Source organism: Ursus americanus, chromosome 6, assembly GCF_024610735.1.
Source record: "Ursus americanus isolate L20-20 chromosome 6, mUrsAme1.1.p, whole genome shotgun sequence".
NCBI classification, from domain to species: domain Eukaryota; kingdom Metazoa; phylum Chordata; class Mammalia; order Carnivora; family Ursidae; genus Ursus; species Ursus americanus.
Genome location: NC_142132.1, coordinates 7,702,165 through 7,710,114, shown reverse-complemented (window position 1 = coordinate 7,710,114; position 7,950 = coordinate 7,702,165).

Genomic DNA, 7,950 nt, shown 5'->3' with positions numbered 1-7,950 from the left:
ACATCCTTATCTGTTCAGGTACTAAGAAGCTCAGTGTATTTTGCAATGATTTTTTTATTGATTCCATGGAGGCCAACCGTGAGTGCCAAAACTTGGATGATTTTTATTTGAAGTCGGACAGGCCAGAAGTCCATCCTGACTCCGCTCCTTACCTGGGTAACCTGAGACTCCACAGCTCACTTACCCACCTTATAAAATGGGTTGTCCTGACGATCACAGACCGTCACTCTAAAATACCCAGCTACCTCGAAGCTACCCGGCGGTTCAAACCGTGGTGGTATTATTTTTATTTACCGTGATAAGTAAAGGTTGTTTTTCAAGTCTTCGAGATCATCATCTGGCCTCGATGCTTCCATCTTCTACAGATTCCTACTGAAATCTGAGTAAACCGTGTATTGTACTTAGAAAGCTAGAGAAGTTCAAAAGGCAACGATATTTTATGACTGGGATCCGCTGGAGTAAATTTTATTTAGAAAAGTCCACTGTTTTTTTAACAGTCAGTGAAGTGTTGCTCTGGCCCTACACACGACCACCCTAGAGTTTTCTCACCGGCTCCTTGGAGTCTGGGAAGCACAGTCAGGCTGAATTACATGGTAAGAACTTGACTGTGAGCTGGCCTCCTTCTGGTTCATGAACAAGCTCCGGTCACACTTTCCCACGTGTTTAATTTTCTAAAGGAAGCCTGTGATAAATCCGGGGAGGTAGCAGCCCAGTGCCCCACTGGGCAGATTGTTGAAAAATAGTCCCACTTTTCTTCTTAATTTCCAAAGAGTGATATTTGAAGGAACTTTGGAAACCTTCCAATTGTGTAAAGTATCTAGCTGGGTTTTTTTTTTCTTTTTTCAAAAGTTTTTTTTTTTTTAAATAAGTCTCTAGAACCACTCTGACACTTTCTCCCCCAAACAACTTCTTTTTGTTTTGTAAACAGTTCATGCCTTTGCCTCATTTACAAATGAAAAGTACACCCCAAGAAGTCTTCCTCCAGCCCCAGACCAATGCAGTCGGCATCCCCCACCGAGGGCAACCCTTTGCATTAGCTTCTTGTTAATCCTCCCAGGGATACTTCATACAAATAGAAGCAAACACAAATGCATGCCATTATTTCCTCCACTTTCTAACACCCTAGATAGCAGGTTACGTGCGATCTTTGTACCTTGCCACTTAATATGGCCTGGAACTCCCTCTAAGTCAATACAGACAGATGGCCCGCATTCTTTTGTTTATAACTGAGTTCAAAGCCCCATTGTTGGACGCTTGGATTATTTCCAATCTTTTGTTATTGCAAACAGTGTCACAAGTGATACCCTCCTCTCTGACATTTCATAAAGGTGTATCTGTAGGATAAAGTCCTGGAAGTGGGATTGCAAGGTCAAAGGACTGGCCTGCATTTCCAATTTCAAGGCTAAGACTCTAAATCCCGGTCTCAGAGGAGAGAGAGTAAAGCAGGCCACTCCTTGCGTGGTTCCTGGGCCGGTGCAGGTCTGCAGTGGGTAGTGCAGCAATTGAAAGCAGTTGGAAAACTTCGAGCAATTTCCCACTGCAACATTCACTTGCATGGTCATTTTTCTAAGTAGTTGGTTTTATTGACCTTATCCACCTATAATCACTGGAAAGAACAAAATTACTTCCATTGCGAGGCAAAAGTTATAAACAACTTTTTTTAATGTGATGTGGCCTCGGATTTGTTACCCAATTTTCTGAAAAGGTTATGGAAAAATAGAACCATCCCCAAACACCAACAAATAAAACAAAATTAGACTCACCAAAAAATGAAAAGATATTTCAATCCTTTAATAGCAATTGCTGGAGTACCAGCATATTCCAGGGTGAGAGGTAAAAGATCCCCAAAATATATGGGTGAACTGGCAGGGAAAGAGAGAGAGAGAGACAGAAAAAGAAACAGGCAGGTTCTCCCAGATGAAAGAAGCAGAGAAGGACATATAGAAAAGGTAGCAGGTGCTGAGTGGTACGGTGAGGTGTCCCCAGCAGGAGCTGACCGCCCAGGCAGAGAAGAGCCATGTGTTAGGAAACATCCTGTCTGCCAGAACACCAATCTTTATTTTTTTTTTTAAGATTGTATGTATGTATGTATGTATGTATGTATTTCAGAGAGAGAGAGCACAAGCTGAGGGAGGGGGAGAGGGAGGGGAGCCGGACCCCATGCTGAGCCCAGAGCCTGAGTCAGGGCTCAATCTCAGGACCCCAAGATCAGGACCTGAGCCGAATCAGGAGTCCGATGCTCAACTGACTGAACCACCCAGGCGCCCCCAGGACACCAATCTTTAAAAAGCTGGAAGGGAGTGTAAGATGAAATAGTGATGTACAGGAAGAAAAAGTTAGAAATTTAACTTATATTTTATAATCTTATCCTTTTCAATGTAAATTTTTATTTTGCAATGTAAATAATCTACTAGCACTGTAGGATACATGTACAATTTAAGCAAGTCCATACATTGGGGATGCAGACTCACTATGTTTTGTTCTGAAAGATCAGAGATCACAAAAGCCGGAAGACCACTCACTGCTCTGTGTGTGGCAGGACTGGAGGGGAGGGAGCTGGTCTGTCTTGGTCACCCACCGTTGTGCTCCCAGGGACACAGTGCCTGACCCACAGCAAGCAAAGAAGGATTATGTGGGATCTGATGTGGCTTTGAAAATAAGTATCTGCATCAAGGGCCCAGATGCTTCTGCAGGAATGGTTGCTAAATATTTAAGCTTCCAAAGAGAAAGATAGGACAAAACATTCTCTATCTGTCCTGCCACGAAGTTTTCATTCAAATATAGTATTTTTGCCTTCTGGAGTTGAAAGAAAAATTAGAAATCAGCTGGCAGGGGCGCCTGGGTGGCACAATGGTTAAGCGTCTGCCTTTGGCTCAGGGCATGATCCTGGTGTTATGGGATCGAGCCCCACATCAGGCTCCTCCACTATGAGCCTGCTTCTTCCTCTCCCACTCCCCCTGCTTGTGTTCCCTCTCTCGCTGGCTATCTCTATCTCTGTCGAATAAATAAATAAAATCTTTAAAAAAAAAAAAAAAGAAATCAGCTGGCAGATCCAATGACATGGGTTTATACTCCATAAACCTTGCTGCCAGGAAGGAATACATTTCTCTACACTGCTGAAAGTAGTTCTACTTAAAATTATGTTGGGGGGGAGGGTGCCTGGGTGGCTCAGTAGGCTAAGCGTCAGCCTTTGGCTTGGGTCATGATCTCAGGGTCCTGGGATCAAGTCCCTTATCATCAGGCTCCCTGCCCAGTGGGGAGTCTGCTTGTCCCTCTCCCTCTGCCCCTTGACCTCACCATCCTGCTCGCTCTCTTGCTTTCTCTCTCTCAAATAAATAAACAAGATCTTTAAAAAAATTATTTTGGAAAACCATGATGGAGCTAGTGAGTTTGTAAGGGGAAAAAAGCAATTACAACTCATCTCAGGAAAACAAGTAACTCTGATTCTTGGAACTCACCCTGCTAATACCATTAACTCCTACGTTGATGGTGTTTTGCCACACCCTGGGAGTTCTAAAGGCCGTGTGAGAGCTTTGTAAAACATAAACCAGATCTGCAGGGAACAAGCATGGCAAAGGTGGCCTTAGTGGCATATTTATTTCCAGCCCGAATTCTAAATGACATCAGTGCTAAGGAGAGTGTTCCTTCACACAGAAACAGCTAACAAGAAGGCCATGGCATTGTCCACACTCTGCTGCACCCGGTGCACAGCTGTCTGTGACTTTCCCTCCCCCGACCTCCCCTCCCCTGCCCAGCCAGGATCTTTCTGTTGCACTTCCAGATGCTAGAGTAGCGCTTGGCACACAGCGGGCGCCCAATAAGTGTTTGTGCAAAGGACGGGAGGAGGGAGTCCTTGGACTATATGTTTATTTTAATGTACCAGAAAAGTGGGTAGGGGGATACGTGTTTTGAATATGTAAAGAATTATTAACATTCAATAAAAAGACAATCCAATTAAAAAGTAAGCTGGTTTGAATGCATATTTCTCCAAAGATCTATAAATGGGCAACATGCACATGAAATGACGCTCAATATGGTTGAGTGATTAGGGAAATACAAACCAAAATCACAATACACTTTATACCTACTGGAATGGTTTCAATTTTAAAATGATACTAATAAAAAGTGTTGGTAAGGATGTGGAGAAATCGGAACCCTCCTACATTGCTGGTGGGAAATGTACAATGGTCTAGCAGCCGGACAAAAGAATCTGGGATTCCCCAACAGCTTAAACACAGAATGACCACATGAGCCAGCAATCCCACTCCTAGTTACACATCGGAAAGAACTGGGGCATCTGGGTGACTCAGTCCATAAGTAGCTGCCTTTGGCTCAGGTCATGATCCTGGAGTCCTGGGATGGAGCCCTGAGCTGGGCTCCCTGCTGAACGGGGAGTCTGCTTCTCCCTCTCTCTCTGCACCCCCCCCCACTCATGCTTTCTCTGTCTCTCTCTCAAATAAATAAATAAAATCTTAAAAAAAAAAAAAAAAAGAGGGGCACCTGCCTTGGGCTCAGGTCAAGATCCCAGCGTCCTGGGATGGAGCCCCAGCGCCCCCCCCCCCCCCCCGCAGGCAACCGACTCAGTGGGGAGCCTGCCTCTCTCTCTCCCTCTGCTGCTCCCCCTGCTTGTGCTGTCTCTCTCTGTCAAATAAATTTTAAAAATCTTTAAGAAAAAAACAAAAAACAACTCAAGACAAGCATTGAAACAAAAACTCTTTCACAAATGTTCGTAGCAGCACTGTTCACAATCACCAGCATGTGGGAACAACCCAAATGTCCATCAACTGACAAATGGAGAAACAATATGATTTATCAATATAGTGGGATATTATTCAGCCACTAAAAGCAATGAAGTACTAACACATATTACAACATGGATGAACCTTGAAAACATTATGTGAGAAAGAAACTAAGCATGAAAGGCCGCATATTATATGATCCCATTTATATGAAATACCCAGGAAAGACAAATACACAGGGAAAGCAGATTAGGGGCTGCTAAGGCGTGGGCAGGGGGAAAGGATGGTCACTCTTAATGGAAACAGGGTTTCTGCTTGAGGTGATGAAAAAGTTCTGGAACCAGGTAGACATGATGGTTGCATTAACATTGTGAATATACTTAATGCCACTTTAAACTGAACACTCTAATGGTAAATTTTATGTATATTTTTCCACAATTAAAAAAAAAAGGGCTTGGGGCACCTGGGTGACTCAGTCAGTGGGGCTGCGACTCTTGATCTCGGGGTTGGGAGTAGAGCCCCACCGTGGGTGTAGACATTACTTAAAACTAAAAATCTTTTTTTTTTTTAAATAAATCAATAAGCTTAAAGACCTTAAAGTTTTTTGAAAGATTTAGAAGTGTGATTCACATGTAAGGTATTTTTATAAGTCAGCTTGTGAATTTATCAGACAAGAAATGGCATCTTTGTGATAACTCCTGAGTAATTGCTGCTTGCTCCTACTCACCCATCCCACCACACTGATTTACATGGAAGGAAGCTAATTCCAAATCAGACATGTGCTTGAACTCTGTTTTGATGTCTTCAAAAAGGTCCCATCAGAATCTTGCTTGGAAGTGGGTATTTGTAGGCTCCAAGAGGGGTTGATTCATTTCCCTCTTCCTGTAGAGATCTTCCTAGGAACTAAGAATTCTGAATCCCTGAGAATTTGGAGTGACTTAGGCAGCCACAATGATGATGTACCAAAAAGAGGCCCCTCTGCAAAACTAGAACCCCTTTGAAAAAAAAGTATTTGTGAAAGAAGAGAACTTTCAAAAGGGGGTTAAACTAGCGTTTTAATGATTATCCTTAAACCTCCCTGCACATTGGTGGTAATTTTGGACCTCACGAGTCTGGTGCTCTGAAACTTCTGTCTGAATCTTCCCCAGCCCCAGCCCCTTCTGCCTTAGGATCTGCAAGTGATTTAGAAGCAAAGAGAACATTTTGTAAATATATTAACTATACACGAAAGAAAATGGCTCACAAGAAGGAAATCGATTTTGTAAAATAAGTAATTTTGTAAGATCGTCCACTCAGCTCTTTCGTGTGGACTATCTACTGTCCTCTCCTGCCCCCAGTGCTCTTGGCCAGGTTCAATCTCGCAAGGACGGGCGCTGTGTGATCAGCCGTTGCCTGGAAGAGTGTTTATTTAAAACGTAATACCCGGGGTGCCTGGCTGGCTCAGTCGGTTACCTGCATAAGCCAATTTTTTTTTTAAGATTTTATTTATTTGCCAGAGAGAGACAACCAGCGAGAGAGGGAACACAAGCAGGGGGAGTGGGAGAGGAAGAAGCAGGCTCCCAGCAGAGGAGCCTGATGCGGGGCTCAATCCCAGAACGCCAGGATCACGTCCTGAGTCGAAGGCAGACGCTTAAGGACTGAGCCACCCAGGCACCTCCATAAGCCAATTTATACATCAGCAGGAAGAACTTTAACATTCACTGAGAGCATATTACGTGCCTCTCAGGCTCAGGAAACTTGGGGAAACTCAGGTCAGATTGCAGAGCTAGTAAGTGGTAGAGAGGAAATAAAGGGTCATCCTCTTTTTGGCTCCACAAACCACCATGGCTGCGGAAAAGATAGGAATGCACAGACTGTAATCTACCCTGTGCCTGGGAACTCAATAAATCAGTAAGTTCCCACCATCCAAAACAGTTGGCACAGAATGGGCGCTCTGTACATGTCCGTGGCAGGAAGGAAAGAGGCAGGGACAGAGGAAGGAGGAGCAATATTCATCCTTTCTTTCTAATACTGACACTTACCTGTAACTACAAAATGCCCAATCAGCTGTCAGATCATTTAAAAAAATGTTTACCAAATATTTTATATGATTGATGGCCCGATGTACAATTTCAATCATCCTGATTACACCAGGAGGGGTCTGATATCAATTTATCTCATTTTGGTGATGTGAATGTGATTACTTGGTCAAGGCGATATCCTCCAGATTTTACCATTGTAGAGAAACCCATTTCCATTTGTAATTAATAAAGTAATTTATGGGGTGATATATGAGACCCTGTGAATATTCCCAATTAAAAAAAAAAATTTAAGTCATTCTGGAGGTATTAGGCCCAGCCCTCAGGCTCTGTTCTTCTCTTACTCTCTGACCTTGGGCAAGTCACATAACCTCAGTGAGTCTCAGTTTCTTAGGTAACACAGACAACTTTGCACACATCACCTCCCCTCTAAGACTCAGTTTATTTCACCAGTGGGCAGATCCGACTAGGCACTTCACCAATGGCCAACAGGCATATGGAGAGATAGTCAACATCACTACCCGTCAGGAAATGAAATTTAAAACCAGAGTCTGATACGACTACCTACCTTCCAGAATCATCAAATGAAAAAGGTGGTCATGCCTATATGTTGGGAGAATGCGGAACACCTGAAACTCTCCTTCCTTGCAGGTGGGAATGTAAACTGTTACAACCGCACTGGACAACTGATTAGCTCTATCTACCAAAGCTAGGTATATGCGTTCCCAGGAACCCCACTGCTGGATATATTACCAAAGAAAGTATGAAGTTATATTTACCAAAAGAAGTGTGTAAGATGGTAGTCAAAATAATGACAGAGTATTGGATTACCCACCAACAGGAGAATGGATAAATTAGTTGGGCACACAATAGGAGGGATGCAGTAGGAACGAATCGACTACAAATATATACCACAATGTGGATGAAACTCATAAATAATGTTGGGCAAAGACATCCGGGCACAAAAAAGGACACACTGTAGGATTCCATTTTTATAATTAAAAGAAACAAACCAGGCACAACTCATCAAGCCGTTAGATGTCAGGATAGGAGAGGTAATTATTGGAAGGGGACACAAGGGGGCTCTGAGAGGCTCATCGCGTTCTGTTCCTTGATCTGGGTGCTGATTATAAAGGTGTTTTTTTTTTTAAGATGTTATTTTTAAGTAATCTCTACACCCAAAGTGGGACCTC